We start from the raw sequence: 10,278 nt of genomic DNA on the forward strand, positions 1-10,278 counted from the left end.
AGGGCTGAGCCAGACTAACCCTTTTCCCTCTATGGTGGTGCTATGTTGTGTCTAGTAGCCTGGTGGTTGTAAGTGCTGGCTAAGAAGGAGATGGAGGCAGGTGAGCTTGGCAGCCCAGAGCACAGGAACAGGCAAGAATAGCTGGGCCTGGAGGCTCAGGAGATGGTTGAGATTCTCTCCCAGGACAAGAGATCTGAGGATTTTCTCCCCTCAAGTTGAGGAGGGAATTCAGATCTCCCATTTCTGGGGAAGCTGTATCATCTGCACGGTAGAGGTAGCAGCAGCCTCCATCCTCTGGCAGCCACAGTTAAATATTAACTAGCTGCTGTGTGCATTTTGTGTCAAAGAGGATGTAGAACAAACTATATAATAGGCAGGAGAGACGCGTGTGGTCAGGAAGTTCTGGGCATGTAGTCACTACAGAACAGCAGCCACCAAGTGAAGACTTAGTTTGAAAATGAAGTGGTTATTGAGGCTAGGTATTTCCGGGAGCTGACAGGTGCTCAGCAGTGCTTTTGGGAGAGCAGTCCTGGATGTACTTTGAACTCTGTCTACTCAGAGACAGTTTTAGAAACTTTTTTTGAAAGTGGTCCCAATTTGATGCAAGAGTATCTTCTCATATGCAAGCCAGCCCATAAAGTAAAAGAGTAAGTCCTTCCTCACTGGTCCAGATAATTGCTTCCTGCACTGCCTGGACAACACAATAGGTTATCAAAATGAGTTCTTTAAAGATTAACCTTAGAACAGCTGATAGACCTTTGCAGTCCAGGGTCACTAGCACGAAGATATGGGCTAAAAGGAAGGAACGAACACAGTTCAAGTAATATGGTCTACTTGGTTAAGGAGAATAATCCACAGAGATTGAACAGACATGTTTTAAAACTGAGGCTACTACATGGGAAGTAATGGGGCTGGGATGGGTCACTGTCTTGGAGTTCTGCATAAACAGCTCCAAAACCTTCAATAGTCTCCATGGTAACATAAATTGTTTTACTAAAAGTGCTGCAGCCTGGACCAATTAATGTCATTTCATTAACTTGCAAAAGACATTCAAGAAGGATAGACTTAAGGTAATGTATCAGAATCCCCACCTTGTTTTTTGACAGTTTCCTGAAAAAAAAAGTAACATAGCTCCTTCATCAGAGGGCTTAATCTTGTTCCATGTCACATCTGGCTATGTGGATATGACTCTGCACTTTCAGCTTAAATAGAATGAAGAGATTGAGACTGTCCATTTTCTGCCAAGTTAGAAGATAAGTAGCAAAAGAAGTTTGCTGATGATATGAAACTGGGAGGAGTGGCTGATACACGAGAGGGCTGTGCTGCCATTTAGAGAGACCTTAACAGGCTGAAGAGATGGGCAGAGAGAAATCTCATGACATTCAACAAAGGGAAGTCCACGGTCATGCCCCTAGGGAGGAAAAACCCCCTATAGTAGGACAGACTGAAGCCTGACCTGCTGGAAAGAAGCTCTGCAGAGGAGCTGGGGTCCTGGTAGACAAGTTGACCATGAGCCAGCAATGTGCCCTTGCAGCCAAGAAGGCCAATGGTACCCTGGGGTGCATTAGGAACAGTGTTGCCAGCAGGTTGAGGGAGGTGACCCTCCCTCTCTGCTCAGCTCTGGTGAGGCCACATCTGGATGCTGTGTGCATTTTTTGTGCTCCCCAATATGAGAGACATGGAGCTACTGGAGCAAGTCCAGCAAAGGGCTGCTAATACGATTAAGGGATTGGAGCATTTCTCATATGAGGAAAGGCTCAAAGAACTGAGCATTTTTAGCCTGAGAAAGAGAAGAATGAAGGGGGATTTTATCAACGTAAAAAAGTATCTGAAGGGAGAGTGTAAAGAGGATGGGACTAGACTCTTCTCAGTGGTGCCCAGTGATAGGACAAGAGATAAGGGGCACAAACTGAAACATAGGAAGTTCCATCTGAAGATGAGGACAAACTTCTTTACTATGAGGGTGACTGAGCACTGGGACAGGTTGCCCAGAGAGAGGCTGTGAAGTCTTCTTCCTTCCTTGAAAAAATTTAAAAGCCATCTGCTCACAATCCTGAGCAGTGTGCTCTAAGTGACTCTGCTTGAGCAGGGAGTTTGGGCTAGATGATCTCCAGAGATTCCTTCCAACCTCAGCCATTCTGTGATTCTCTGATTCTGTGAAGTGTAATTGATAACAGATACATATGTGCCAGAGAAAGAAATCTGGATTGAAATGAACTTTATTAAAATATATGACTTTTTACTCTAAAATATCAAAGGGTATTACTGGGGAGGAAAGGAGGAATGTAGAAGGATCTTTATCAGTCCTTTTACATGCAAAAAGTGTGGTTTTTAGCCACTTCAGGAGGAACCTGAGCATGTTTAGAACAATCACTAGCATATAAATGGGTGTTTCCTGGAGCAGTCCTCAGTTTTCAGCAGAGTTTACATGGACCACAGTTGCTATCTTGCATAGTGTAGGAACTTTATACTATATTAATCAAAACTATCTGGCAATTAGATGTTTCAAAAAATCAAGTCCATCTGATTTGTGTTTTTAGTTTATGGAGAACACTAGACGTGGTATGTGTTAAGTGAAATGGCTATAACTTCAGCATAAAACTAAGGAATTAACCAGACATCAGACATATGGTGATATAAGGACATTTGATATCTACTTGAATGATTTAATATGAGCACATACCAACCTGTTGCTCAGCCATTTCATCTAAGGCTTGACAGGAATTTTCAGGAATTAAACAGTAAACTGTACAGTGCTGAGCATTAAACAATACAATGCAAACGAATGCCAGTGTAATTCCAGCAAGTCCTGCTAGAACAAACAGTAGTTAAAACATTTTGTTAAGCACTTAAAATTTCATATGAAAACTATAATATCATATAATTTTCTTTTTCCAATTCTCATCAATCAGAAATATTGAAAGGGAAAATTCCCTGCTTTTCCACAGATGATATTAAAATACATGTATTTTAAGCAAAAAAAAGCAGTTGATAGCTATAGCAGCTGTGACAGAGCACATGATGTAGGTCACAAGATGAACATGAGTTCTCCGTACAGTTTTAGAGATCTTTCTCATTTGAATTAGATTTGAAGAAGCTGGCAAAGGAAAAGAGGTCAGAGAAAATAAATGTAAAAAAAAGACTAAGAGGAAGATTCTGTAAGTTCATTGCTTCTGTGTCAGTGAGGATGACTTTATGATAATCATTTGTAACCATATCTCCTAGCTGTTCTTTCTAGAAAGTAAAGATATTAATGATAGCTTGCAGGGAGGCTATCCTTGAAAGTTTCATTCTATGGAAAAGAAAATTCCTGCAGAGAAAGGTATAATGTCTAATCATCTGGTCACTCATATAAGTGTTTGTGAAAGGCTTGTGGGCTACACAGCATTTCTTTTGGTTTTACTGTCTTTCTGGAATACTTCGTGTTGCCTAATGAAGGGCACCTAGTTGAGTGCTAGTTCTTGGGAAAAGATCTACAGAAAGAGTTAGCAATATGTTAATGCAGAAAGGAAAATGAAATTGATCCTGTCAGCTGTTAACTTTCTCTCAATCCTGTTCCTGTCTCTCAGGGCTGGACTCCACTAGAAGTGTAAGCAAACCACAGCACAGTCCAAAGAGAAGACGCAGAATTAGAGCAGTCCCTGGATATAGAATGCAATGTGGTGTGGGCAAGGTGCTGGAATGCTGACATTCCCCACAGAGGAGAGGAGATTCGGGCATGCTGAAAATAGATGCATCTTGAGAAAAGGGTCAGACAGCTGCCTCACTTGCTGCCAGCCCTTAAGATACAACTTCTTTTCCCTCAGGCCCTGTGGCTAGCAGATAGAAAAAGAGAGAACACTAAGCAACACATCGCAGTTGAAATGCAGACAGACAGATTCCTAGCCTACAGCAAGGCAAGAATATCACACTGAGTTTTACTTTAAAGTTTATGGTTCACTTTAAGGTTTACATTGTGAACTGGAAACTTGTTTTATAATACTCCAACATAGAAGGTAATTGCACACCCTGAAATTGAGATGTTTGCTTCATTGCTCTAATCCAGTAATTTCAATGTTATCAACACTGGAAGACACTTCATAGCCTTTGGTCAGGTGACAGAACTTCCTGCCCAAATCAAACATAGGAAAAGAGTGATTGAAAACCTCAGATCTTTCTGTAGGACTCACGCATTCTAATTTACAAGTTGAAAGAAGTGATTGAAGAGGAACACTGCTGCTAAGTTATATTCAGCTAGAAAGTCTTTACACCTTCTCTAGGCTAAAGCTTACTATAAACATGTTGCCGTGTGGCAGCCAGTGAATAGCCAGTTTACAGCCAGCACTGTAAAGAATAAATCGTGAGTGCCATTTATTCTTATAAAACAGTGCAGCAGTGAAATGCTATGAAATTCATAACATTCACATCCTCATCAGATACCTTTGGCAGTCTCCTTAGCTCCCACTCTTTCACCAGGTTTCCCAGTACAGCTGATCTCAATAATTTCAGAGACATCTTGGGGAGATTTTTTCTATCCAACAGAGCATCCACTCAGTGGGCAGATGAGCATGTCTTAGTGCACATTCATCCTAGTCATAAAGGAATTTCCAAAAGTTAGGTAGCATCATGCCTGCTACTGAGAAATTGTGACTCTTCTGAATTCTTTCATGCAACTGTTCCTAAAGATTGAATACTATGACACTTATCTCTTACCTGACAGACTCTCTAGAGAAAATTCATTTAGGACAATAAGCAATAACACATTCTAACATAATGCTGAATATACTTACATGAACATGCTATCTGATCTTTGCCTTGCAACATTTCACTCTTTAAACAGTGGAGTGACAGGGGAAACCTGTAGGTAGAAAGAGTTTCAGAGGAACAAGAAGATGCATTGCAGAGTACAATTAAATGTAGATGAATACATTCCTACTGTCATTAGATGAAGCATAAAAACATGTTGGCCTTCATGACTCCAAGAGAACTATTCATCCCCATCCCAGCATGATGCCTGGGGATACAGCAAACATCTGCTGCTAGTCAGCCCTGCAGGAGGCTAGAGAAACAACTCAGAGCTGCTAAACTTCTGCTCAGGTTGGAAGTCTTCTCTTGTGGGTAGATGACCCTAGACCTGAAGAATGGGCTCAGGTGTCTACTCATATACTAGCTTGTGGATAGGTCACTTCACCTGCTCTTCCCCAGGTGATTGGGGGGGCCTGATTTCCCCAGAGCAGGAATTGTGAAGTGCACCAATGTCACAGGAGGGACCAGCAATGCCTGCATGGATATGCTGCTCCTGTGACAGACCTATATTAACAAAGCACAGATGCACCTGGGAGAGCAGAGCACTACATTGTGTGTATGCTGAGAGACCTGGAGTGCGTGCAACACTGTGACTGCCGTGACAGGGAAATCCCACCAAAGAAAGGAAGAGATTGGGGGATGGTCAGGAAGGGGAGAAGAATGAGAGAGATAGATCCACGGGACAACTGAGATAGGTGAATGCAGGAGATGTGGGGAGAGGAGGAAGAAAGGAGCAGGGGACCTATAGGGAGCTGCAGGTGATAGAGAACAGGCAATAATATGGGTGTGTTGTAGAGAAGAGGATGACAGAGCAAAGGTGTTGGGAATGGAATGGAAGATACCTGAGCTAATCTCAGCTGTAATATCTGTAGGGAGCTAAGACACAAATGGTTACAAGATCATCTATTTCAGAGTGGAGTGGGTATTGTCTATACTTTTGTGGTTGTTAACCAAGACTTTTCTCTTTAACATTTTCCCTTCAGTCCCAAGGATTAAAAATACCAAGAGGAGCTGTGTCCTTTGGAGGTGAAAGTTGGGAATGATGATGAAATCCTGTCCCTTGTCACGTGAAATTTTCATGATTGCTGTAGTCAAACATTTGTTACATGAGTGACATTTGGGAGTGCAGTCCAACCTGTTTGTGCAGTCTCAAGTGGTGAGAACTTCTCCTGGCACTTGATTTTATTACACTGAAATCAAAAAGCAGTTTGGAGAAACGAGGAATCCTGGCCTCAAAGCTCACTGTTTTTCTATGAAATGTCATTTCTCTACTGGCTTTCTACATAACATTTTCTCATTTTATGCTCTTCTCTGACTCTCTCTCTGAGATGCTTGTCCCCAATAGCTTTCTACAGAGCAAATGTAGCCCATAATGCTTCTGTATAGGATCACAACTACATTCATTGTCCTATGCATATATAAACAGAAATCTGGAGCTATGAGACCTTCTTCCTTCTGCTTACCCCCTAAGAAAATAGTGTATTTGGACAGAGTGCATGTGGAGGGCTGTCATCCAGTTTGCATGGTTAGGAACTTCTATTCAGCCACAATTCAGTAAGAAATCACCTCTTTCTCATCCCACGTTTCAACAAGAAAAGCCACAACTGTCAGAAGAAGAGAGCTTCCAGAATTTCCTGCTGAAGGTGCAGGTTGCTGCCTCTGCAGTCAGCTACTCAGGCACAACTCTGAGGCTCCAAGTTGCTTGTGAGTACTGTCTTTGCATGTGTCAGGTTGAGGCACTTGTACCAAAGAACATTTGTACTGCAGATGTTCACTGCAAGTGACAGCCGCAACTAGGGACAACTCTAATGGACCTGCCTGGCTGGGCAGACAGGCATCAGACCCATTGAGGGGAAGGGGCACAAAAGCTGAAAGGGTGGTTGTACTAGGTGATTTCTGAAGGTCCCTTCCAACCTCAACTATTCTGTGATTCTATGAAGGAAAAGAAACACTTTTCTTGCCTAACTGTCTCTTTGTTCCTGAGTAGTAACTTCCTCTCACTCCAAACAATTTGATTTGGTCCCTGGTTCCTGCTGACACATAATGGAAATCCTGCATCCCTTCATCTTCCCATAGCAGGCCTGAGTGACAGATCTTAGGAAACAATCCTAGATCCTAGGAATAGCCTTGCCTTCAAAATAACATGGGGCACATACAACTAGCAATTCACAGGTGGACACAGATTTATTTCTTCTCCATTTCCCATATGGAGAACTATGTTAGAGAAAAGAGTGTGTCTGGAGGGCCTCATGGTGTCTCTGGACAACTGTGTCTCATGCCCATACCTTTCAGACCTGCTCACCACAGGAAACAACTAGATTTCCACAGCAAAAGCAGACAATAAACATAAGGTCTGTAATACTGTTAAACTCCATTAATAGCAGAGTGCTCAAAAATATCTTCTAGTATATGCTTATGAGAAACAATGCTGGAAGGTTTATGACTAAAAGTTGTAACAGGTGATCCTCACATAACTTTCATATTAGGATGTTTTCTGTTTATACAAACTATCTGCCATTCTCTCTAGAGGTGGCAGCATAAATCTATGCCATTGCCTTAGTCTCTTTTTGTTTTTACCAGAACAGTATAACCAGAACAATAGCTTTTTAATTTTGCTGAGTTTTCAGCGTACTTGAAAGTTTCTTGTTCTTAATGTTCTTCAGAAAGAACCTCTGCTATCCTCAGACAAGAAAGGACCTGGAAGAAGAACCCAACTTTGCCAATACTTAGTGGTGGAGGGGCCTAGACCTTTCACCAGTACATCAAAAACAAAAGAGGGATGTAAGTTAGAGAAATACTAGAGTAAGAAAGCATATAGTAAAAAATTGTCCCTGCCATTTGTGTCCTTGCAGAGCAAGTTCTTTCCTTCAGTATTGGTTTCAGCTGAGAAATTTTTAGTCATCATTTGAGTTCAACAAGCTCTGTAGAACTCTCCCACATGCAAACCTTTCCAGCATCTAGGAAGTCTTCCTGTCTCACACATTTGAGGCCTGGCTGTGTGCCTGTTCCATGATATTCTGAGCAGTCTCCTGTTCTCTAGTCTTGCTGATCTCTGAAAGATCAAAGAAAATTTTTTCACCTCTATTCTCACTTCTACTCTGGAAGATAGTTCCCTATCCTATCATCTTTAACTGCTCTTAGATAAGGTTCAGTTTTTCCTTCAGAAGACCTTACCTAACTCAGAGTGCAGCAGATAGGAAAAGGCTTTCCCATCTGTTTCCCAACCATAGTCTTTTAACAAAATTCAGCAAGCCATCTATTATGGACTGAGAACATATTATAAAAAATCAGACAGCTTCACAGATGACAGGGTGGAAGGGAACTAATAAAAACCTTCTGTAAAGTTGAGGATAAGAATTTATCAGATTTTCCATAGGCAGTATAATAGTTCATCAGCTCTAAGTTTTGGTGACACATTACAGTCAAATACACCCTCTACCCCCCAGAAATCAAACACAAAAGTGGACAGACTTTATAACTAATATCTTTAAGTTATTCATTCACCATGAGACCTCAAAAAGACATCTAAATGAAACATTACCTGTTATTCTTTTGTCATCGTATCGTCTGATTATTTGTATAATTCAAAGTGGCCCATTTACACTGTAGTTTTGTGTGTTAGGATGAGTTAGTGTTTAGTAAGTTATACCAGTCATAGATGAGATCTCATAAACAAACCGTTTTAATCAGCGTTAAGCAACATGTGAAGTGCCAATGACCGATCTGCTGCAAGTAGTATATCCAGGCCTTTCCTAAGTTAGATTCTTGAGATCTTGAAACAAGGGTGAGGACATGCAAGTTTTTTCTCATCATTTTCCCCAAGCTTGTCAAGACTTCAGCAGAATTAGACTCAATAATATTTGGCATTCAGGAAGTTTCCTGGCTCCTAACAATTTCAAATGGGACTTGCCATTTATAAAAAAATTATTTAATTTCTACTGAAGGAAGCAACAAGCCCGGGATTCACCGTAAGAAATTATCCACAGAAGGTATAGCCAGCTTTGAATAATTATGAAAGTATAGAGTAATACTCTTTCCTGCATAGAAAGATGATCTGCTTACATTATGATAAGAGAGTCTGGAGTCAATTTTTTCAAGTCCCTGTTATGTTACTCTGGATAACACTTCCTCTGATGATGGACAGTCCAGGAGTACTGCATAGGATCAACTAATGTTTCACTCTCCTCTGTGAAGCAAGTTAAACACAGGTTTCTGTCTCTGAGTCTTGACAAAATATGGTCATCTACTCAGAAAATCAAGTCAATTCCAGGTGATATATGAGTAGATTCCTTCTACTGATATGTGTGTTCCTGAGAAATCTCTGCTTCACAGCACAAAATATGCTCTCTCCAGACTTTCCACAGAAATCCTTTGTGCCCCTAGCACTTTCAGATCTAATGCCTCTCTCTAATTTAGGGCAAAACTCTCAAGACTTGGATGTTTCAAAGCATTCTCTCAATTTAGTGATAGAAGAAGCTTTGTTGCAGGAGACTGAACATCACAATAAAACTTAGACAAATGATATAGCTGGAAAACATACACATTTCTTCTCCTTGGTGCCAAAATGTGTTATTTAACATATGCATTGATGGAATAGATTTAACACTCATAGAATTACTAGAATAATTAATTTGAGAATGAGAGTGCTAGGATGTGGTAAGACATGGCAGATAAAGGAATCAAAATATAAATCTATAATAGGTTGTTTTAAAAGGCTGAAGTGCTCACAGAGCACAAGGCTAAAACACCCATATTTCCTGATAAAAATGAAAGTCATACAGCATTTTTTTACTACTTCGGGTTATTTTTTACATTAATCTTGAAAAACATTCCGGGTGGGATTTGCAGCTTGCAAATGCTGTTCTCGGCTATGCTGTCAATATTTATAGAACATGCCAAGCAGGATCTTTGTGCCCATGGAGTCATAATGAACAGTCTGACAAGGAATGTGTAGCCTCATGCTGAAGATCTCTGGGTAAAATAAGACCTCTCAGGAATGCTGGCATAAAACAAAGAGAAATGCCGGAATCGTAATTCCTTGGTGCAAAGCTTCTCATCCTTACACTTCTACTAAGATGTGGCTGTGCATGGACCCTGGATATGGTAAGAACACTTTCCACATAAAAACTCTCTTTGTTCTCCTGATGGGTGGGTGTTATGTCAAATTACATTGAACACGATCAGTGCATTCTCTGTTTCCAGCATACTTTGACCAGTGTGGGTAGTTGTTCGTGGCTTATCTGGGTAAGACATATCCTTCAGGGGTTTAAACTATCATTCTAGATGAGCAGTGCTAGAATGGATGGAGCAGAAAAGATGTTGGGAATGATTTCTAGGGAAAACTAAATGATGAACCTAACAAACGAAAGACTTGAACTAATCTAATCATGTGGAAGGCAGCTTGGACCAGTTACTGTTTTGGCTGTGGCAAAGGCAAATGCATTTCTGCAGCTAAGTGAGCTAACTTTCGTGTCTATTGCCTCTGAGAGCCTA

This window comes from Rhea pennata, chromosome 19 (assembly GCF_028389875.1).
Source record: "Rhea pennata isolate bPtePen1 chromosome 19, bPtePen1.pri, whole genome shotgun sequence".
NCBI classification, from domain to species: Eukaryota; Metazoa; Chordata; class Aves; order Rheiformes; family Rheidae; genus Rhea; species Rhea pennata.